This window comes from Oncorhynchus keta, chromosome 32, assembly GCF_023373465.1.
Source record: "Oncorhynchus keta strain PuntledgeMale-10-30-2019 chromosome 32, Oket_V2, whole genome shotgun sequence".
Taxonomy (NCBI): domain Eukaryota; kingdom Metazoa; phylum Chordata; class Actinopteri; order Salmoniformes; family Salmonidae; genus Oncorhynchus; species Oncorhynchus keta.
Genome location: NC_068452.1, coordinates 34046691 through 34071736, shown reverse-complemented (window position 1 = coordinate 34071736; position 25046 = coordinate 34046691).

Here is a 25046-nt window from a genome sequence, read left to right as displayed (position 1 = left end):
CCTATGCAGAGGTCATTACCATACAGTACCCCCCCATATGACCTTTCCTATGCAGAGGTCATTACCATACAGTACCCCATGGCCTTTCCCTATGCAGAGGTCATTACCATACAGTACCCCATGGCCTTTCCCTATGCAGAGGTCATTACCATACAGTACCCCATGGCCTTTCCCTATGCAGAGGTCATTACCATACAGTACCCCATGGCCTTTCCCTATGCAGAGGTCATTACCATACAGTACCCCATGGCCTTTCCCTATGCCATTACCATACAGTACCCCATGGCCTTTCCCTATGCAGAGGTCATTACCATACAGTACCCCATGGCCTTTCCCTATGCAGAGGTCATTACCATACAGTACCCTATGGCTATAAAAAATAACACTGCGTGGAATAAGAACAGCAAAAAAAGCTCCTCAAGGACAATCCAGAGACACTATTTGCAGAGGGGAACATAAGCAACTTAATTATCCACACAGATGAATCCCCTGGCATGGCACAGTGATATAAGAGCTCACTACCCCTATGTCAAGAGGGTATTGGCCCAGGGTGGAAACTCAGAATACTAGACATTGAGGAAGTTGAAACAACCTCTGTCAACATGTAAAAGTCTGGGACAGTAATGGTGCAGGACAACCTCAAGCAGTTCCAGCAGGAGTTTTACGGGATCAAAGACAAATTTGACTCCAATAACTACCGTGGGATATGCGTCAACAGCAACCTTGGGAATATCTACTGCATCCATCGTCATTAACAGCAGACTTGTATATTTCCTCATGCGAAAACAATGTACTGAACAAATGTCAAATAGGCTTTTTACCATTATTATTGTACACAAGACCACGTGTTCACCCTGTACACCCTAAATACATTTACATTTACATTTAAGTCATTTAGCAGACGCTCTTATCCAGAACAAATTGGTGCATTCACCTTATGACATCCAGTGGAACAGCCACTTACAATAGTGCATCTAAATCTTTTTAGGAGGGGGGGGGTGAGAAGGATTACTTACCCTATCCTAGGTATTCCTTGAAGAGGTGGGGTTTCAGGTGTCTCCGGAAGGTGGTGATTGACTCCGCTGTCCTGGCGGAGTCAGGAGTCAATGACAAACAAACCGAAACAAAGGCAAAGGCTTATCATGCTTTGTTGATTTCTAAAAAGTGGTGTTAGGGGAAAAACATACGACATTATAAAATCAATGTACACAAACAACAAATGTACAACATACATTTCTTTCCACAGGGCCGGGGGGTGAGACAAGGATGCAGCTTAAGCTCCACCCTCTTCAACATATATATCAACGAATTTGCGAGGGCACTAGAACAGTCTGCAGCACCCGGCCTCACACTACTGGAATCTGAAGTCAAATGTCTACTGTTTGCTGAAGATCTGGTGGTTCTGTCCCCAAACAAGGAGGGCCTACAACAGCACCTAGATCTTCTGTACAGATTCTGTCAGACCTGGGCCCTCAGTAAATCTCAGTAAGACCAAAATAATGGTGTGGCAAAAAAATATCCAGTTGCCAGGACCACAAATACAAATCCCATCTAGACAGCGTTGCCCTAGAGGACACAAAAAACTATACATACCTTGGCCTAAACATCAGCACCACAGGTAACTTCTGAGAGGCAAGGCAAGAAGTGCCTTCTATGGCCATCAAAGGGAACATAAAATGAAACATACCAATTAGGATCTGGCTGAATCAGTTATAGACCCCATTGCCCTTTATGGTTGTAAGGTCTGGGGTCCGCTCACCAACCAAGAATTCACTAAATGGGACAAACACCAAATTGAGACTCTGCATGCAGAATTCTGCAAAAATGTCCTCTTTGTACAATGTGAAACACCAAATAATGCAGGGCAGAATTAGGCCGATACCCACTAATGGTCAAAATCCAGAAAAGAGCCATTAAATTCTACAACCACCTAAAAGCAAGCGATTCCCAAACTTCCATAACAAAGCCATCACCTACAGAGAGATGAACCTAGAGAAGAGTCACTTAAGCAAGCTGGTGCTGGGGCTCTGTTCACAAACACAAACAGACCCCACAGAGACCCAGGACAGCAACACAATTAGACAGAACCAAATCATGAGGAACAAAAAGATAATTACTCAACGCATTGGAAAGAATGAACTAAAAACGGAGCAAACTAGAACGCTATTTGGCCCTAAACAGAGAATACACAGTGGCAGAACACCTGACCACTGTGACTGACCCAAACTTAAGGAAGCTTTGACTATGTACAGACTCAGTGAGCATAGCCTTAATATTGAGAAATGCCATCGTAGGCAAGAGAAGACAGGCTATGTGCACACTGCCCACAAAATTAGGTGGAAACCGAGCTGCACTTCCTAACCTCCTGTCCAACGTATATTAGAGAAAGATATTTCCCTCAGATTACACAGACCTACAAAGAATTTGAAAATAAACCCAATTTTGATTAACTCCCATATCTTTTGGGTGAAATACCACAGCGTGCCATCACAGCAGCAAGATTTGTGGCCTGTTGCCACAAGAAAAGGGCAACCAGTGAAGACCGAACATCATTGTATTTTCCCTTTTGTACTTTAACTATTTGCACATAATATGATATTTGAAATGTTTTTATTCTTTTGAAACATTTGTTATTGTAATGTCCTGTAAAAAAAAAAGTGAATTGTTTATTTCACTTTTGTTTATTATCTACTTGACTTGCTTTGGCAATGGAAACATGTTTACCATGCCAAAAAAGACCTAAAATTGAATTGAGAGAGACAGAGAGTTAGAGAGACAGTGATAAAGAAAGAGAGAGAGAGAGTGAGAGAGAGAGAGAGAGAATGATAGAGAGAGCCATTTAGCTCGGGGCCTTCTCTTAAACATGCAGTCAGATACTGATCAAGCTCAGGGGGCAGAGATGGACTCTGCTCTGGAGGTGGCTAAATAATTAACCAGGCTTTAATTAAACCTATAAATGAGCAACTGACCCCTGGTGGTCTGAGAGAGGCACAGGGTGTGGTGGGCGGGGTGAGTACTGGAGGACAACAGGGCTATTGGCAGGGAGAGCAGGGGGTGACAACATTACAGAAATTAACAGGGGCAGATAGAACAACATGCAGAGGCACGTTGGCCTGCTCATTTAGCTTGACATTTGAGCAGCGTCATCACCTCAGGGAATCACTGCAGTGTCATGATGGAGAGCCTCTTCACTGCCAGCTATACTGACACTCACATGTTCATTGGGGGGAAGGTAGATGAGACAGGAAAGACCAATCAGTGGTCATATTACTGTACGTCTTTAATGTGGAGTGACTGTATTACCACCTTGGTCTTCACGTATAGGCTCTAGCAGAATAATAATATAATCATTAAGTATGTGTGTGTGTGTGTGTGTGTGTGTGTGTGTGTGTGTGTGTGTGTGTGTGTGTGTGTGTGTGTGTGTGTGACTTTGAACAGCAGGAAGATTTCTGAACCCTATTTTGATGATAAAAAACTATAAATGTAAAGGAGTTATGGTGATAATAAAATTAAATATTTCTTAATTTGAAGAAAAAAGAGAATTAAAAAAAGAAGAAATTCTCTCCAATGACTTTAAAGCAGTTTCTGATTAGTTCTGGAGCAAATGTCCCAGTACTTTCTAGTTCCTCCAGATTCAACAAGACAAGGGACATTTAAGAGATCTAAAAATGTCATAATTTCCTTCTTCAGTATAATATTGCATAAAAGGGTATAAAATCATCGCTCTCATTGGTCACAGTGACAGCACTCACTTAATCAAACGAAAGTCCCAAAAGCCATACCACGCAAACAGCCCACAGGTTCGCCTTCTCTCTCTCTCTCGCTCTCTCTCTCTCTCTTTCTTTCTCTCTCTCTCTCTCTCTCTCTCTCTCTGTTCTCACTCTCTGTTCTCTCTCTCTGTCTCTCTCTCTCAAACGGCACAAGCACTTTGAAACGCAATCAATCACAGTTCCTCCACACACACGCACACACACACACACACACACACACACACACACACACACACACACACACACACACAGAGAGGAATAGTCGAGTACCAACTCTGTGGCATAGCCTGGCAGTAATCAGTCTCTCGCTTGGTCGCTCTCTCTCTCAGTCGGGTCTCTCTCTCAGTCGCTCTCTCTCTCAGTCGGGTCTCTCTCTCAGTCGGGTCTCTCTCTCAATCAGGTCTCTCTCTCAGTCAGGTCTCTCTCTCAGTCAGGTCTCTCTCTCAGTCGGTCTCTCTCTCAGTCAGGTCTCTCTCTCAGTCAGGTCTCTCTCTCAGTCGGTCTCTCTCTCAGTCGGGTCTCTCTCTCAGTCAGGTCTCTCTCTCAGTCGCTCTCTCTCTCAGTCGGGTCTCTCTCTCAGTCGGGTCTCTCTCTCAGTCAGGTCTCTCTCTCAGTCAGGTCTCTCTCTCATTCAGGTCTCTCTCTCAGTCAGGTCTCTCTCTCAGTCAGGTCTCTCTCTCAGTCGGTCTCTCATAGCGCAAGCATCTTTTTAAAGACTGTCGTAAAGAGGAAATCTCTCCCTGGGCTGTCAGGGCAGGATATAAATCTATCACCTCACTCATCTCCCCATCAGCACTCCTCTCCATGCTAATCCCTGTCTCGTCATCACCAACATTAGCACACGGCAGTTACAAGAAGATCACAGTCATTAAGGTAGAATATGCTAACCCCCCTCCCTCCCTCCCCCTCTCATTCACCTTTTCTTTCACAGTTTTTTTGCTCCTTTTTTCTTTCTTTTAACCTTTCTTTCATAATATATTTATATCGCTCACAACACAGAAATTCATTACAGAAATATCTGCAGAAACTCGTCAGTCTATACCCTTTAACCTTTATGTCAGCACAATATTACAGTTATTGCCAATTTATAATGTGACATTTAAGTTGTTCCTCAGTGTCAGAAATAGACTGCCTTTCATTCCTATACAGTAAATTGTGGCTATTTTTTCATTTAATCTCTGTTCGTGGTGTTCTGTCTTTTCTCCACAGGTGGTTGTCTGTGAGGCCAGATAAATCTGTGTGATTTCTATCAGAGCAGCAGTACTACTACTGGCCCTGCTGTAAGGATTTACTCCAGAACCACACAGCAGCTTCAGATGACCGGGGAATGGAGAGAGAGAGGAGGTTGAGGAAGCACAGTTCACTATCAGTGATTTACACAGAGGTCAGAGGTCGGCTCTAATCTGAACCCAGAGGAGCCCAGTCACACTGCGTCCCGGCAGCCCGGCTCTGTTACACGCCATAATCCGCTCTGAGGTTAATGTGCTGCTACTTCCTGATAAAGAACTTCCAGAGGGAAGGAGAGATTCTTAGCTAAACTACCGAGACAGAACTCAGCATTCTCTCCATAGAGACCACAGCTACAGCTAGCCACTACTACTGCATAAAGCCATAGCTCTTAGGAATGAGTACCGGGGGAAATAAACATCATCATTAACCCAGAATTAAAACGCTGTTCTCTGTGCTGACACCCTTTAATGTTGTCATATCTCTGGCCAATTAGAACACAGTGCTGTGTTTATGTCTGCATTAAAACGTGATGTTATCTGAACAGTGCTGCATCACTGACAGAAGGTAGCGGGGCTAATCTACACTATGGCTCGTCTGCTCATCTATTGGAGAAATGTCAAATATAACATTCTGGACCACACACATTCATGGGGAAAGTGCAGAGGTGGCAAAAGTACCCAATTGTCATACTTGAGTAAAAGTAAAGATACCTTAATAGAAAATGACACAATGAAAAGACGCCCTGTAACAAACTACTTGAATAAAAGTCAAAGTATCAAAAGTTTAGAATCACTTAAAATTCCTTCTATTAGGCAAACCACACGGCCACATTTATATTTTTTAATTTAGGGATAGCCAGAGACGCACTCCAACACTAGACAAACAAAGCAGTGGTGTTCAGTGAGTCTACAAGATGGTGTTCTCTTTCTCCTGTCCTGCTAAACATTCCAAATGTAAAGTACTTTTGGGTGTCAGGAAAAATATATGGGAGTAAAAAGTACATATTTTCTTCAGGAATGTAGTGGAGTGAAAGTAAAAGGTGTAAAAAAAATAGTCATTTCTCAGTGAAGTACAGATACCCCCAAAAACGTCTTAAATAGAACAGTGGAGTATGGGCCTGAGGGCACACAGTGTGTTGTGAATTCTGGAATGAATGTACTGTAATGTTTTTAAAACAGTATAACTGCCTTAATTCTGCCGGACCCCAGTTAGAGTTGCTGCTGCCTTGGCTAATGGGGATCCATAAGAAATACACATATAAGGAAATCAGTCAATTGAAATAAATTCATTAGGCCCTAATCTAGGAATTTTACATGACTGGGAATGCAGATATGCATTTGATGGTTAGATATCATAAAAAAAAGGTAGGGTCGTGGATCAGAAAACCAGTCAGTATCTGGTGTGACCACCATTTGCCTCATGCAGCGCGACACATCTCTTTCACATACAGTTGATCAGGCTGTTGATTGTGGCCTGTGGAATGTTGTCCCACTCTTCTTCAATGGCTGTGCGAAGTTGCTGGATATTTTGTCGGGAACTGGAACAGGGATGTAAACAAATTTGTGCAAACAATTTGAGAGAAATTAGCTTTTTGTAGGTGTGGAACATTTCTGGGATCTTTTATTTCATTTCATGAAACCAACACTTTACATGTTGCGTTTATATTTTTGGTCAGTATATATGATTTGATTATTGATTATTTGTATAAATTGAGTGGCCATTGTTTTACAAACTGTGCCTTGACATGCTGCCCTAACAGCATAAACGTCGCAAGACCAACAGATTCCTCTCTCGCTAGATGCGCATTTAAAGGGGAATTATAATTATTATTATGTATATTTTTTGGTATAATTTCTTTCTCTGTAGGAAGGGTACATATTATGTCAATTGTGTATGGTAAGGGTGTGTGTGTGTGTTTAATGCACATGTGTGGGTGTGAGTGAATGTGTGCACGTGTGCATGCGATCTAGCTTGGTACTTGGCGTGTCTCAAGGAAAAGCTGGGGGATTGCTTGAGTGAGGCTGTTTAGAGAAGGTCAGAGATGAGAGCAAGGCAATTTGAGGTTGGAAATGAGTGATGTCCTTTCTCATTTGAGCACCACGGTGACCCCAGCCTTACAGATGCCACCTCCTCTAATATATCAACAGCCCCCATTGTGTTTGGTTTCCTCCGTTGTGTTTGTCTCTTAACACAATGAAGAGAGAAAGAGAGGAGAGGGATGGAGAGAGAGTGACAGGAGGGGGAGGTTACCTACAGGGATTTGGAAATTAAATATCTGGAATGGCCCATGGAGTAGGGGTAATCTCCCCCATAGGGAAAGACAGGATAGGAGAGGATAGGAAAGAGGGGAGGACAAGAGATGAGATAGAGAGGTGGAGTGAGAGAGAGGGAAAGAGAGAGAGGAAGAAAGAGAGAGAACTAGAGAGAAATAATAGAGGGCTGGGATGAGGAGGGAGGCAGATATTGAGCCAGTGTGTCTGAATGGCTGAACACATCAGTGGAGATCTGACACAGACCGACAGAGAGCCCAGCAGCAGTGTGGTCCTGTAGGCCTTCCAGCACTGCTGTCTGCTGCTGAGAGCACAGAACACAATACAGCTCTGGCTCTTCTAGGGAAAGAACACATCAACCAGGCATTTCTCACACCACACTACACCAATGGATGGATGGAAATATGCATATAAAGAGATCAATAGACATCAATATGGATGGACAGGGAGAGATTGAGAGGTGCACATAAGTCCACTCAAACATCTCAAGTTGCAATGCCACAGCAGTAAACATGCAGTAGATGGCTGACAATTACTAAAGAGGCAGTATGGGAATTGAAGGACAATTACAACATGACAGAGGACACTGCAGAGATCCACACAACAGGTCCACAACAATGTCCTCCTTGATAAGCATCCATCACGAAGCTATGCCCTGGAGGTGCTTGATAAAAGGTCTGTCTGCTAAGAGGCAGGGGAGGCAGGTTGGAGAGTGGGGCTGGTGTGTGATGCATAGCGGCAGGGGGGCATAGTGAATCACAGGAGACCAGCCCCAGCTGGGTGATGGAGGAGCGTCAGGTTGGGTTCAGTTAGGGGGGAGGGGGGTGTTCGTTAGGATTCTCTGTGTGGATGAGAAGCTCTGAGCCCCCCAGTCCCCCTGTAAGTCCCCCGCAGGACAGCCGGCCGACACTCAGACAGCCGAGCCTCCATGACGGACGCTCTCCCCCTTTAATGAGTCCCAGTCACAGCTGAACACACCGTGGTGCTTTACAGCTCCCACAGACAGACAGACAGAAGGGCCGGGCCGGGATGAATGGCTGCCTGCCTTGGTGAATCGCAAACACACCAACAAGAAGAAACCATAGTGCTATAAAGTCCCACTATGGTATGTCATGTTTCATGCATCATGTTTGTTTGTGTGAAAGTGGTGCCGGCACTTTGTCATCACAGGCGAACCGGACACCTGTGGTTTGTTCCCGGCGTTGCCTCTTAACCACCTGTTCCAACAGTACACCAAATGGTCACGGTAGAAAACAGAATCTTCTAGTAGACCCCCTAACAGACCCCTTTGGCTCAGCAAGAGAAAAAAACGATTATATTCTAGTATTGTCTCGCAGTCTCCCCATTCAGTCATCTTCTTATGCACCTGTCATGGTGATATCATGGAGAGGTTGTCTGTCACAGAGCGTGATGCCAGTTCCCCTGTCACAGTCACTTTACCTCCTCCCTGTCACTCAGCGTGGCGTGTTCTGAATGCCCAATGACAGAGGCACCACACAGGCGGCTGGAGCTGGATCCAGATGAAGGTGATTAAATGTCCTTAAGGGATCTCTTGTCGCTGCTTGACAAATGTACCATATGCAAGAATTTCTATGTCAACTCACTTGTTGAGAGACTGTCTTACACATTCTGTATAATGGAAATTGCCATTGATTTTGTGAGACAGAGTCTTTGTCATGGTGCATGAGTATGGATCTTGTCCATCTTGGTCGTGTCAGGCAGGGGGGGTGTGAGCAGAAATGTGAAAAATGACCCCCTATCTGTCTGAGGCCCAGTGAGGCAGAGCCAAATACACAGCCGGAGAACCCCACATGAAAACCCAACCTCTGCCCAGCCTTATTACAGACTATCACTTTGAGAGGGGCTGACACCTTGACGCAGTAGAACCCACTCCATAATGGATGCTGCCATTACCACCCCGCTTCCATCACCTCTCTAAGGTACACACCCACCAACGCAAGTCTTCAAACACATCACACACCCACCAACGCAAGTACACAAACACACACACACACCACGCAAGTACGCACAAACACACACACACACACACACACACACACACACACACACACACACACACACACACACACACACACACACACACACACACACACACACACACACGACACGCACAGAGCATCTAAATGTAATACAGTCTTCGTGGGTGTGTGTGGTTTGCTGTGCCAGTGAAATTAAAGGAGGCCTCTCTAATAACAGCAAATTTAATACCAGCACTAGTCCCTTAATGAGAGATGCCTGTGTTTGCTCTGGGCTCATATCCACAGACCAGCAGGAGGGAGAGAGAGAACGAGGGAGGGAAAGAGGGAGAGAAAAAGAGAGGAAGGGGGAGAGACGTGGTTAAAATCTCCCATTAGCGTCACCTCCTGGGCGAGCCTCTCCCTCTCTGGAGGGTGGTTGGTCTAAGGCGGGTGACGCGGGGTGTCAGATGCACACCCTCGCCCCAGCCTAGCCAGGGCTCCCAGGGTGCAGTGCGCTCCAGCATTAATAACACATAGAATTACAACATCGCTTATTACAAAACAGCAAGAAACAGTAAATGAGATGAGACAACCTGCCAAGAACCAGAATTGGAGCCTCCTCGAAACGGACAGAAATGATAAACAAGGCAACAGTAAACATATCGTCCCCCACGAATGATGCACCTCCTTTGGGCCAATCAGTGTGATTTTGTTACTAATGGATTTCTATGGCAAGACTCATCATTCAACCAGGTTTTGTAAAAATCAGGCCAGTGGTGTTCGGGATATCAGGATAAATAAGTTCAGGAGTAAAAACGTGCTTAACAAGTCACATAATAAGTTGTATGGACTCACTCTGTGCAATAATTGTTTTTAAAGGGATACTTTGAGATTTTGACAATGAGGCCCTTTATCTACTTCCCCAGAGTCAGATGAACTTGTTTCCAAAGCCCCGAAGTATCCCTTTAACATGATTTTTGAATGAATACCTCATCTCTGTACCACACAAACAATTATCTGTAAGGTCCCTCAGTCGATCAGTACTGTACATTTCAAACACAGATTAAACCACAAAGACCACAAAAGGTTTTCCAATGCCTCGCAAAGAAGAGCACCAAATAAAAAAGTAGACATTGAATATCCCTTTGAGCATGCTAAAGTTATTAATTACACTTTGGATGGTGTATCAATACACCCAGTCACAACAAAGACACATGCGTCCCTCCTGACTCAGTTGCCGGAGAGGAAGGAAACCACTCAGGGATTTCACCATGAGGCCAATGGTGACTATAAAACAACTACAGAGTTTAATGGCTGTTTATTTATTTTCATTTAACCAGGCAAGTCAGTTAAGAACAAATTCTTATTTACAATGATGGCCTACCCCGGCCAACGCTGGGCCAATTGTACGCCGCCCTATGGGACACCCAATCATGGCCGGTTGTGATACAGCCTGGAATCATACCAGGGTCTGTAGTGACTCCTCTAGCACTGAGATGCGGTGCCTTAGACCGCTGCACCACTTAGGAGACCCAGGCTGTGATAAGAGAAAACTGAGGATGGATCAACCACATTGTAGTTACTCCACAATATTAACCTAATTGACAGAGTGAAAAGAAGTAAGACTGTACAGAATAAAAAATATTCCAAAACATGCACCCTGTTTGCAACAAGGCACTAAAATAATATCGCAAAAAAAATGTGGTAAAGCAATTCACTTTTTGACCTGAATACAAAATGTTATGTTTGTGGCAAATCCAACGCAACATGTTACTGAGTACCACTCTCCATATTTTAAAGCATAGTGGTGGCTGCATCATTTCATGGGTATGCTTGTAATCATTAAGGACTGGGGAGTTTTTCAGGATAAAAAAAAGAGACCGAATGGAGCTAAGCACAGGCACAATTATAGAGGAAAACCTGGTTCAGTCTGCTTTCCAACAGACACTGGGAGATGAATTCACCTTTCAGGAGGACAATAACCTAAAACACAAGACCAAATCTACACTGGACTGGAGTTGCTTACCAAGAAGACAGTGAATGTTCCCAAGTGGCTGAGTTACAGTTTTGACTTCAATCTACAAATCTATTGCAAGACCTGAAAATGGTTACAAGCAATGATCAACAACAAACTTGACAGAGCTTGAATCATTTTGAAAAGAACAAATATTGCACAATCCAGGTGTGGAAAGCTCTTAGAGATTTACCCAGAAAGACTCACAGCTTTAATCGCTGCAAAAAGGTGCTTCAAAGTATTGACTCAGGGGTGTGAATACTTATGTAAATGAGATATTCCTGTATTTAATTTTCAATAATTTTGCAAACATTTCTAAAAACACGTTTCATCTATTTTAAATGCAGGTTGTAACACAACAAAATGTGGAATAAGTCAAGGGACATGAATACTTCCTGAAGGCGCAGTATAAACATGTTCTCGTTATAGCACCACTGTGTGGTCGATATGAATGTTCCTGCATATGTTGAGTTTTGACAATGTTTGCAACATGTGTACCAAATGTTGTTACAATAGGAATATCCAGCAGCATACCATCCTGCATACCACTGCTGGTTTGCTTCTGAAGCTATGGGAAGTCCCTGATGGGAGACCAGATGGCCAGTAGGAGGCACACTTAACTCTGATTTTTTAAAAATATCCCAATACCCCAGGGCAGTGACTGGGGACACTGCCCTGTGTAGGGTGCGGTCGTTTGGATGGGATGTTAAACGGGTGTTCTGAGGTCATTAAAGATCCTATGGCACTTATCATAGGGATGTTAACCCCGGTGTCCTGGCTAAATTCCCAATCTGGCCCTCAAAACCATCATGGTCACCTAATAATCCCCAGTTTACAATTGGCTCATTCATCCCCTGTAACTATTCCCCAGGTCGTTGCTGTAAATGAGAATGTGTTCTCAGTCAACTTACCTGGTAAAATAACAAATAAATAAAATCATTGGCATATTTATGTGCCAGACCACGCAAATGTTTATTGATCAACAGCAGCCATGTTGTTTTAGGTACAATCTGATAAATATTGGTTGAGAGAGATATTAAGTTTCATGCAGGTCAATCGGTGCCTGAAGAGTTGCGTTTAGGTGTTTTTCACGAAGTTGTAAAAGGTGGAAAATCCATCATGGTTGACCTCATGGGTCCCAGGGCAAATGTGTTCCTTGTGAGGAGAGGGACTTATATACCAAATCACATGACTTTAGGTCAAATGGGGTGAGTTGAGTGACCTTTCAAAGTCCTGTTATAGCGCCACCATCTGGCCAATCAGTGTAGTTGTGTAAATACCGGATCTAATACAAGACGCATTCACTCATGTCTTCGTCAAAATCAGGCCAGTGCTGTCAGACATCTGTCCCCTCCACGATTTTATTGTGGACGACAATAATATAAAACGAGGGAATATGAAATGATTTTCTTTTTAAACAGACAGTGCAAATTGTTCCTCTGACTCATTTGCTTGGGATAGCCAGGTGCAGACCTGAGAAGAAGTATCAGAGGACAAGTGTGGGAGTGTGAAGACATTTGGAATCTGCATGCCTGTATGTGTGCGTATCCATGCTTGCACGTGTGCATGAAAGTATGTGTGTGTGTGTGTGTGTGTGTGTGTGTGTGTGTGTGTGTGTGTGTGTGTGTGTGTGTGTGTGTGTGTGTCTGCGTGTACATACATATCTGTTGGAAAATCATGTTAATGAACATGTAACACCTAACCAGCACGATATGGATACAGACGGTCAACAGTTAGACTCTGTCGACATGCTAACGGAACTGTGTTAAAAGATTAAACTAAACAAAAACAAAGCAATGCAATCATCCGTGCAGTCATGGTGTTGGCTGCCTGATCCCCTGAGAGTTTGCTAAACAGAGTGATTGCAGTGATTTTAATATTTAATAACAGGAAGGGATTGGAGAAGAACTGTGTCAGGGGAGAACAATCCGTTTGGACTCGCTAGGCAAATGAGGGAAACTAGGCTGAGCTCATGGAGTTGCTCTTTCTGCTATTAATGCATTTAAAACTAATTCAGGGAAATAGCCATGAATACACTTCAGCAATGGACTGGAAAGTGTTTCTCTGCTTGTACTGTAATCATACAGAATGTCTCTCTCTACAGTGCAGGTGAACACACACACAGAGGCTAATCTAATCAGACAACTCTGTTGTCAGCCCCTCTCTGATGTGCATCTAATAGAGGGATTCATTATCTGTCACATACAAACGCTCTTCTTCTGAACTCTATGGCTTTCTCAATATACAGTACATACAGTACATGTCAGATGGAGTGAACACACACACACCCCTACTTGCACACACAGCTAGTAAAGGGTTCTAAATCCTCGGCCTCTGGAGAGCTTGCTGTGAGTGTGTGCTGCTTGGACAGTTTCAAGCCCATGCCTCTGAGTGAGTTATGCTTATTTAACAGTGAGCCTGGACTACTCTAAGCCTGTGATAAGCCTGTTCACGGAAGGTTTCTTCAGTGTTGAAACTGAATATGAACTGCTGACTCTTACAAACCTCACATTCACACATCAGCATCATCCCTGTTTCCATCCACAGTGTGACCATTTGACCCTGGTCTGCTGACCCCCAACCTTTGACCTCACAATTAGTGAGGTTTTTAGCTCGAATTTACACAATTAGAAATGAGAAGAATCAGTCACACATGTGCATACACACACAATACTTATATTATTCAAAAATCTTGAAGTTTGAAGCTGCAGAGAAACAAACACAGAGACATAAATAGCAAAGCAACACAACCTAAAATTACAAACACACACACACACACACACACACACACACACACACACACACACACACACACACACACACACACCCGCACACACACTCCAAGCTCTGTCCAGGTCCATTAGGCTGGCATGAGGCGTTTGCCGTGGGCCGGGGCTGGCCAGACTCCCAGGTTAGAGGACGTCTCCTCCCGGTCCGCTCTCACCATCTGCTCTGTCCAGAAGGCCCGCGCCACTGGGGGGAAGAGACGGCCCGCCAGATATCAACCCAGAGGAGAGGGAGGGGAGGAGACTGAGGAGGAACTGGAGACGAGGGGAACGAGGTGGGTTGCAGGGGGTTGGAGGGGGCTGGTGGTGGGAGGAGGAAGGGTGGAGGGGGCTGGTGGTGGGAGGAGGAAGGTTGGAGGGGGCTGGTGGTGGGAGGAGGAAGGTTGGAGGGGGCTGGTTGTGGGAGGAGGAAGGTTGGAGGGGGAGGGGAAGGTTGGAGGGGGCTGGTGGTGGGAGGAGAAAGGTTGGAGGGGGCTGGTGATGGGAGGAGGAAGGCTGCAGGGGGTTTGAGGTGGAAGGGGGTGGTGTTGGGAGGAGAAAGGTGGAAGGGGGTGGTGGGCAGGTTGGAGGGGACTGGCCAGGGCAGAGCCTGTATGCCTGGGAGGGATACTGGGTCGTCTGTTACCTGTCCACCTCTGACAGCCACCATCTGCTACAGGGACGGAGGGGTGGAGCAGTGGAGGGGGGTGAGGGCCAAACAGCGAGAGAGTGGAGAAAGAGGGAGGGATTGAGGGGGGGAGAAAGAAAGATGGAGGAACAGACAGACGGACAAAAGAAAGGAGGGATGGGAGGAAGTAATCAAAGACATGGAGTTTGAGAGAGGGAGGAGTTTGAGGGAAAGGTAATGAATAAGTAAGAGGAAACAAAGTGTAAATCCAGGCTCTTTATTTCTGTTATGCATATAAACCTTTAATTGGACTGGTGTGGTTGTGTTTAAAAAGGTAGAGTGAGTGATAGACTGACGGACAGAGAGAAGTAAGGAGGCAGGGAAGGAGCGAGAGAGAGTGAAAGATGGAGGGTGAGAGAGAGTTTAATTGGACACAAAGTGCGTTAGGCTGGGCGGAGAGGCAGAGGCGGCCTGCTGCTACCTGCTGACGTCTGGAGTTTTAGGAAAATTGGGTTTGAAACAAGAGGGAAATTTCCTTGCTGAAATGAGAGATGGAGCGATACGGGAGAGTTAGCTCAGGACAAAGAAACAGGTCAGGCACTTCAGATGAACATTACTTTCTCTCCTCTGACAAATCCCATTCCAAATGAAACACGGAGCGGAGCCCAGGCAAAGGAAACTTATTACAGGGAAGAACTGCGGCGTTGCGATGCATTAGTTTAGGCTCCTGTTCTCTCATTCTGTGGCTTAAGCGCTGGCAGCTCGGGTTCATACAATGAGCAGCTATAGGACATCGAGGATATATCCCTGCTTGTCTATCATGGATAAGCTCTCCTCGGTCGTGTTCAACTGGACAGACAACATTCTCCTACTTGTCTAACAAGGAGAGAAGAGAGAAGGAGGAAGAAGAGGAGAGGTGGAGGAAGAAGTGGTGAGGAGTGGAGAGAGGAAGAAGGTGAGGATAGGAGAGGGGAAGAAGGTGAGGAGAGGAGAGAGGAAGAAGGAGAGGAGAGGAAGGTGAGGAGAGGAGAGAGGAAGAAGGTGAGGATAGGAGAGAGGAAGAAGGTGAGGAGAGGAGAGAGGAAGAAGGTGAGGATAGGAGAGAGGAAGAAGGTGAGGATAGGAGAGAGGGAGGAACAAGAGGTGAAGAAGAGATTGAAATTGAGAGAAAGTTGAAGGCGAGCTTCGGCAACAGAGGGGCAGAGGGATGGAGAGAGATTAGGAGTAGATTTACAAATGGAGAAACTCATCTGTCAAAGGATAAATAAGAGTAAATTCGGTAAGTGCCAGACACCAGCAGCTTCCGTATCTCAGATCAAAACTCCTCCAGAAATAGATAGAACACAGGCCTCCCTTTGGAACAGGCCTCCCTTTGGAACAGGCCTCCCTTTGGAACAGGCCTCCCTTTGGAACAGACCTCCCTTTGGAACAGGCCTCCCTTTGGAACAGGCCTCCCTTTGGAACAGGCCTCCCTTTGGAACAGGCCTCCCTTTGGAACAGGCCTCCCTTTGGAACAGGCCTCCCTTTGGAACAGACCTCCCTTTGGAACAGGCCTCCCTTTGGAACAGGCCTCCCTTTGGAACAGGCCTCCCTTTGGAACAGGCCTCCCTTTGGAACAGGCCTCCCTTTGGAACAGACCTCCCTTTGGAACAGGCCTTCCCTGCACTGTTTAGATCAGCCTTCTGTAAAAGTTGTCCTAATTTCAGCTGAACTGAGAGGAGCATCTCCCAGGGATACTTCTTCAACGCCAATCTTTGAGCCCAAAGAACAAGGGTGTAATTCAGCAGTCTGGATACAGAGAGGAGGGAGCGGTTTGTGGTTTGATCCAGTGATTATAAACCAAAATGGATAGAGGAGTCAATACCCTTATTGATTAATGGACTTAGTGATCGATCGACTTGATTGAATGGAAGTTTGTTGCTCCAGGATCCCCAGCAGCACCAGACCAGGCAGTGAGGGTACAATATTCAGCTCATAGCATCTCTCCCCCTGCCGTGCCACAATTAGCAGTCATTACCAGCATGGGGGATCACACAGTGCTAATCAGGTCCGCCTTGCTTTCCGTCCCCCGGCTCCACTCATCCACTCCTCAGATCCCCGTGTGATACTGAAGAACAGATAACCAGCCAGACCATAAAAGCAACCACAGACGGAGAGACTGACAGTGTCACGTATAGACAGAAGCATTCGAGGGTACAGTAGTTAAGAGAGCATGAAAGTCTCAGAAGATCAATAGTTAGGCTCTGTCTGTCTGTTAGTCCTCTGTGCATCACATTTAGATTGGTACCTTAGCTCAGAGACACAGCTCCAGTCTCCATGAAAGCCAAACGAGCTACCCTATCAACAGAGCATCTACCGTACACATCAAGTAATACAGAGAGATGTTGAAGCTAGACGCCGTAAGTGGCTGTTACAGAGGCGTTTTAGTGTCTGAGCAACAAGAACATACCAGGGTTATTGATAAACAGCAGCAAAGTGACTGGGTGGAAAGTGAGCTTGTAGAACAGTACAATGATGCAGAAAAGATCATTACAGCAAATGCTTCACTCCTTTAAAAAAATTTTTTTTACTCCTGTCCTCTGTCCTCCTTTTTACAGCCTGTCCTCTGCCGCGCCACTTCCTGACGCTGGCGTTGGGGACGACGGTACACGGTCATCTCATCTCCCTTGCCGTGATTTGTGGACCCGTTCACGCAGGCAGCCACATTTACGGCCGCTATATCGTCAGGGCTAAACGGGACGTGGTGTGTGGAGCGAGGTGTGTGTGTGGAGCGAGGTGTGTGTGTGGTGTGGAGCGAGGTGTGTGTGTGTGTCTGTGAAAGGAAGACATTAATTTGCTGTATCCATTCAGGCTTGTGTTAGGGAATTGAATTTAAACCAGGGCCATCCAGCATATTTCTGTACACGAGAGGGGGGGGGGAGAAACATCAATAAAGATGACACCATTTAAGAGCCAGACAACCTTTACAAAAGAGCAGCAAGTTTAATGGGCTGGCAGCGAGGCTCATAAACCACAGCCTAGATCGTGAGCTATACACTACTACCACCACCACACCAGACTAATGTAGAGCCTGGTGTGGTGGTACTGTATAGTCTGGTGTTGTTGTGGTGGACTGTATAGTCTGGTGTTGTTGTGGTAGTAGTGTATAGTCTGGTGTGGTTGTGGTAGTAGTGTAGTCTGGTGTGGTTGTGGTAGTAGTGTAGTCTGGTGTGGTTGTGGTCGTAGTGTATAGCCTGGTGTGTTTGTGGTAGTAGTGTATATATAGCCTGGTGTGGTTGTGGTGGTAGTTGTGTAAAGCATGGTGTGGCTGTGGTTGTAGTGTATAGCCTGGTGTGGTTGTGGTGTATAGTCTGGTTTGGATGTGGTGGTAGTAGTGTATAGTCTGGTGTGGTTGTGGTGGTAGTAGTGTACAGCCTAGTGTGGTTGTGGTGGTAGTAGTGTACAGCCTGGTGTGGTTGTGGTGTATAGCATGGTGTGGCTGTGGTTGTAGTGTATAGCCTGGTGTGGTTGTGGTTGTAGTTTATAGTCTGGTGTGGTTTGTGGTAGTAGTGTATAGCATGGTGTGGCTGTGGTTGTAGTGTATAGCCTGGTGTGGTTGTGGTTGTAGTGTATAGTCTGGTGTGGTTGTGGTAGTAGTGAATAGTCTGGTGTGGTTGTGGTAGTAGTTTATAGCCTGGTGTGGATGTGGTGGTAGTAGTAGTGTTTCGTCTGGTGTGGTTGTGGTGATAGTGTATAGTCTGGTGTGGTTGTGGTAGTAGTGTAAAGCCTGGTGTGGTTGTGGTAGTAGTGTTTAGTGTGGTGTGGTTTTGGTAGTAGTGTAGTCTGGTGTGGTTGTGGTAGTAGTGTAGTCTGGTGTGGTTGTGGTAGTAGTGTTTAGTCTGGTGTGGTTGTGGTAGTAGTGTATAGCCTGGTGTGGTTGTGGTAGTAGTGTTTAGTCTGGTGTGGTTGTGGTAGTAGTGTTTAGTCTAGTGTGGTTGTGGTAGTAGTGTCGTCTGGTGTGGTTGTGGTAGTAGTGTATAGCCTGGTGAGGTGGTAGTAGTATATAGCCTGGTGTGGTGGTAGTAGTATATAGCCTGGTGTGGTTGTGGTTGTAGTGTATAGTCTGGTGTGGTTGTGGTGGTAGTGTATAGTCTGGTGTAGTTGTCGTGGTAGTAGTGTAGAGTCTGGTGTCATTGCGGGGGGAGTAGTGTAAAGTCTGGTGTGGTTGTGGTAGTTGTGTATAGCCTGGTATGATTGTGGTGGTAGTGTATAGTCTGGTGTGATTGTGGTAGTAGTGTATAGCCTATTGTGGTTGTGGTAGTAGTGTATAGTCTGGTGTGATTGTGGTGGTAGTGCATAGTTTGGTGTGGTTGTGGTCGTAGTGTTTAGTCTGGTGTGGTTGTGGTAGTAGTGTATAGCCTGGTGTGGTTGTGGTAGTAGTGTTTAGTCTGGTGTGGTTGTGGTAGTAGTGTTTAGTCTGGTGTGGTTGTGGTAGTAGTGTTTTGTCTGGTGTGGTTGTGGTAGTAGTGTCGTCTGGTGTCAAATCAAATCAAATTTTATTTGTCACATACACATGGTTAGCAGATGTTAATGCGAGTGTAGCGAAATGCTTGTGCTTCTAGTTCCGACAATGCAGTGATAACCAACAAGTAATCTAACTAACAATTCCAAAACTACTGTCTTATACACAGTGTAAGGGGATAAAGAATATGTACATAAGGATATATGAATGAGTGATGGTACAGAGCAGCATACAGTAGATGGTATCGGGTACAGTATATACATATGAGATGAGTATGTGGATAAAGTAAACAAAGTGGCATAGTTAAAGTGGCTAGGGATACATGTATTACATAAGGATGCAGTCGATGATGTAGAGTACAGTATATACGTATGCATATGAGATGAATAATGTAGGGTAAGTAACATTATATAAGGTAGCATTGTTTAAAGTGGCTAGTGATATATTTACATCATTTCCCCTCAATTCCCTTTATTAAAGTGGCTGGAGTTGGGTCAGTGTCAATGACAGTGTGTTGGCAGCAGCCACTCAATGTTAGTGGTGGCTGTTTAACAGTCTGATGGCTTTGAGATAGAAGCTGTTTTTCAGTCTCTCGGTCCCAGCTTTGATGCACCTGTACTGACCTCGCCTTCTGGATGATAGCGGGTGAACAGGCAGTGGTTCGGGTGGTTGATGTCCTTGATGATCTTTATGGCCTTCCTGTAACATCGGGTGGTGTAGGTGTCCTGGAGGGCAGGTAGTTTGCCCCCGGTGATGCGTCGTGCAGACCTCACTACCCTCTGGAGAGCCTTACGGTTGAGAGCGGAGCAGTTGCCGTACCAGGCGGTGATACAGCCCGCCAGGATGCTCTCGATTGTGCATCTGTAGAAGTTTGTGAGTGCTTTTGGTGACAAGCCAAATTTCTTCAGCCTCCTGAGGTTGAAGAGGCGCTGCTGCGCCTTCTTCACGACTCTGTCAGTGTGAGTGGACCAATTCAGTTTGTCTGTGATGTGTATGCCGAGGAACTTAAAACTTGCTACCCTCTCCACTACTGTTCCATCGATGTGGATAGGGGTGTTCCCTCTGCTGTTTCCTGAAGTCCACAATCATCTCCTTAGTTTTGTTGACGTTGAGTGTGAGGTTATTTTCCTGACACCACACTCCGAGGGCCCTCACCTCCTCCCTGTAGGCCGTCTCGTCGTTGTTGGTAATCAAGCCTACCACTGTTGTGTCGTCCGCAAACTTGATGATTGAGTTGGAGCGTGCGTGGCCATGCAGTCGTGGGTGAACAGGGAGTACAGGAGAGGGCTCAGAACGCACCCTTGTGGGGCCCCCCGTGTTGAGGATCAGCGGGGAGGAGATGTTGTTGCCTACCCTCACCACCTGGGGCGGCCCGTCAGGAAGTCCAGTACCCAGTTGCACAGGGCGGGGTCGAGACCCAGGGTCTCTAGCTTGATGACGAGCTTGGAGGGTACTATGGTGTTGAATGCCGAGCTGTAGTCGATGAACAGCATTCTCACATAGGTATTCCTCTTGTCCATGTGGGTTAGGGCAGTGTGCAGTGTGGTTGAGATTGCATCGTCTGTGGACCTATTTGGGCGGTAAGCAAATTGGAGTGGGTCTAGGGTGTCAGGTAGGATGGAGGTGATATGGTCCTTGACTAGTCTCTCAAAGCACTTCATGATGACAGAAGTGAGTGCTACGGGCGGTAGTCGTTTAGCTCAGTTACCTTAGCTTTCTTGGGAACAGGAACAATGGTGGCCCTCTTGAAGCATGTGGGAACAGCAGACTGGTATAGGGATTGATTGAATATGTCCGTAAACACACCGGCCAGCTGGTCTGCGCATGCTCTGAGGGCGCGGCTGGGGATGCCGTCTGGGCCTGCAGCCTTGCGAGGGTTAACACGTTTAAATGTCTTACTCACCTCGGCTGCAGTGAAGGAGAGACCGCATGTTTTCGTTGCAGGCCATGTCAGTGGCACTGTATTGTCCTCAAAGCGGGCAAAAAGTTATTTAGTCTGCCTGGGAGCAAGACATCCTGGTCCGTGACTGGGCTGGGTTTCTTCTTGTAGTCCGTGATTGACTGTAGACCCTGCCACATGCCTCTTGTGTCTGAGCCATTGAATTGAGATTCCACTTTGTCTCTGTACTGACGCTTAGCTTGTTTAATAGCCTTGGGAGGGAATAGCTGCATTGTTTATATTCGGACATGTTACCAGACACCTTGCCCTGATTAAAAGCAGTGGTTCGAGCTTTCAGACTACACTACTACCACAACCACACCAGACAACACTACTAATGCTGCCATCAATCCACGGTTTCTGGTTAGGGAATGTTTTTATCGTTGCTATGGGAACGACATCTTCGACGCACGTTCTAATGAACTCGCACACCGAATCAGCGTATTCGTCAATGTTGTTGTCTGGCCTTGTCTACGAAACATATCCCAGTCCACGTGATGGAAGCATTCTTGGAGTGTGGAGTCAGCTTGGTCTGACCAGCGTTGGACAGACCTCAGCGTGGGAGCCTCTTGTTTTAGTTTCTGCCTGTAGGCAGGGATCAGCAAAACGGAGTTGTGGTCAGCTCTTCCGAAAGGGGGGCGGGGCAGGGCCTTATATGCGTCGCGGAAGTTAGAGTAACAATGATCCAAGGTTTTACCACCCCTGGTTGCGCAATCGATATGCTGATAAAATTTAGGGAGTCTTGTTTTCAGATTAGCTTTGTTAAAATCCCCAGCTACAATGAATGCAGCCTCCGGATAAATGGTTTCCAGTTTCCAAAGAGTTAAATAAAGTTCGTTCAGAGCCATCGATGTGTCTGCTTGGGGGGGGATATATACGGCTGTGATTATAATCGAAGAGAATTCTCTTGGAAGATAATGCGGTCTACATTTGATTGTGAGGAATTCTAAAATCAGGTGAACAGAAGGATTTGAGTTCCTGTATGTTTCCTTCATCACACCATGTCTCGTTAGTCATGAGGCATACGCCCCCGCCACTCTTCTTACCAGAAAGATGTTTGTTTCTGTCCGCGCGATGCGTGGAGAAACCCGTTGGCTGCACCGCATCGGATAGCGTCTCTCCAGTGAGCCATGTTTCCGTGAAGCAGAGAACGTTGCAGTCTCTGATGTCCCTCTGGAATGCCACCCTTGCTCTGATTTCGTCAGCCTTGTTGTCAAGAGACTGGACATTGGCAAGAAGAATGCTGGGGAGTGGTGCGCGATGTGCCCTTTTTCGAGTCTGACCAGAAGACCGCCTCGTTTCCCTCTTTTTCGGAGTCGTTTTCTTGGGTCGCTGCATGCGATCCATTCCGTTGTCCTGTTTGTAAGGCAGAACACAGGATCCGCGTCGCGGAAAACATATTCTTGGTCGTACTGATGGTGAGTTGACGCTGATCTTATATTCAGTAGTTCTTCTCGACTGTATGTAATGAAACCTAAAATGACCTGGGGTACTAATGTAAGAAATAACACGTAAAAAAACAAAATAATGCATAGTTTCCTAGGAACGCGAGCGAGGCGGCCATCTCTGTCGGCGCCGGAAGTTGTTTAGTCTGGTGTGGTTGTGGTAGTAGTGTTGTCTGGTGTGGTTGTGGTAGTAGTGTAGTCTGGTGTGGTTGTGGTAGTAGTGAATAGTCTGGTGTGGTGGTAGTAGTAGTGAATAGTCTGGTGTGGTGGTAGTAGTAGTGAATAGTCTGGTGTGGTGGTAGTAGTAGTGAATAGTCTGGTGTGGTTGTGGTCGTAGTGTATTGTCTGGTGTGGTTGTGTAGTAGTGTTTTGCTCAGTCCCTTTACACTACTACCACAATCACATCAGACCACCAAGGAGACGTATTGCCTGGTGTGGTTGTGGTGGTAGTAGTAGTGTTTTGCTCAGTCTCTTTACACTACTACCACAATCACATCAGATCAACAAGGAGACTGAGCTATACACTACAACAACCATGAAAACAAGTTTGCATATCAAAAGGCTTTTTGAACCGTTGAGACCCAGCAGGGATCATGTTGATGACATAATTATGTAATTTCCTGGTTGAAATCCAGATCTCTGTTCACAGAGACAGATGATGAAATGTCCTTTTCATAACAATATCAAGAAGTCTGGGACAGACATATTTTGGTTGTTATTTGGGTCGGAATTTTCCCACAATGAATGCAAATCAAATCAAACTTTAATTGTCACATGCGCCGAATACAAGTGTAGACTTTACCATGAAATGCTAACTTACAAGCCCTTAACCAACAGTACAATTCAAGAATAAATAAATATTTACCATGTAGACTAAAATAAAAAGTAATAATAAAAGTAACACAATAAGAATTAGAAACGAGGCTATATACAGGGGGCACCGGTACTGAGTCAGTGTGCGGGGGTACCGGCTAGTTGAGGTATTATGTACATGTAGGTGGGGGCGAAGTGACTATGCATAGCTAACAAACAAACAGCGAGTAGCAGCAGGGTACAAAAGGGAAGGGGGGGGTCAATGTAAATTGTCCGGTGGCGATTTTAAGAATTGTTCAGCAGTCTTATGGTTTGGAGGTAGAAGCTGCTGAGGAGCCTTTTGGTCCTCGACTTGGCGTCCCGGTACCGCTTGCCGTGTGGGAGCAGAGAAAAGTCTACTGCCTAGAATATAGGTCCTGGATGGTAGTAAGCTTGGCCCCAGTGATGTACTGGGCCGTTCGCACTCCCCTCTGTAGCGCCTTACGGTCAGATGCCCGAGCAGTTGACATACCAGGCGGTGATGCAACCGGTCGGGATGCTCTCGATGGTGCAGCTGTAGAACCTTTTGAGGATCTGGGGACCCATGCCAAATCTTTTCAGTCTCCTGAGGGGAACAGGTTTTGTCGTGCCCTCTTCACAACTGGCTTGGTATGTTTGGAACACGATAGTTCGTTGGTGATGTGGACACCAAGGAACTTGAAACTCTTGACTCGCTCCACTACAGCCCCATCAATGTTAAAGGGGCCTGTTCGGCCCTCCTTTTCCTGTAGTCCACCATCAGCTCAATTCTCTTACTCACATTGAGGGAGAGGTTGTTGTCCTGGCACCACACTGCCGGGTCTCTGACCTCCTCCCTCCCTGCAATGCCATGACACTTTCAGTCTTCAAGCAGACTAAAAGTTTCTCTCAAAATGACCCTTACAAGTGTTTGGTCAACGCCTCTTTCATTTAAAAAACTTACCACACAAAAGAGAGAGAAGACCACTGGAATATTCTCACATCCTTCCTACATTTGGTATGCTAATATATGCAAATCCATGCACAACCAGACACTGACCTCAACTTGCCAGACGAAAGCAGTAAATATCAAATTTTCCCAGCTTTTAACCATCTTCTGCCTTGCCACCTGCCAAAAAACACTCCAACATTTTTCTCATTAATATGCAAATGCAGGCAATCAGATTTGCGTGTTGAATTAATCTCTGCCACCCCTTCTGCTTGTACTGTAATCACAAATTACAGACAGGCATCTGACGGACGGCAAATGCCCAAATCTGGTCAGAGGGCCCTTTACCTCAGGGGGAAATCCCAATCATCACAAATGGTCAGACAGACATAGCAGCAGGTAATTTGGTATGTACGCTTCCAATTCCAAAGGGATATTTTCATTTTCTCACTTCCATATCTCTTTCAAATCCCTCAGTCCTCAAAGCATCTTTCAATACTATCCTACAGTGCATTCAGAAAGTATTCAGACCCCTTGACTTTTTCCAAATTTTGTTACGTTACAGTACAGCCTTATTCAAAAAATAATTAAATAATTTCCTCTCAATCGACACAGAATAACCCATAATCACAAAGCAGAAACAGTTAGTAAATGTATTAAAAATAAAAACAGAAATATCACATTTAAATAAGTGTTCAGACTCTTTACTCAATACTTTGTTGAAGCACCTTTGGCAGCGATTACAG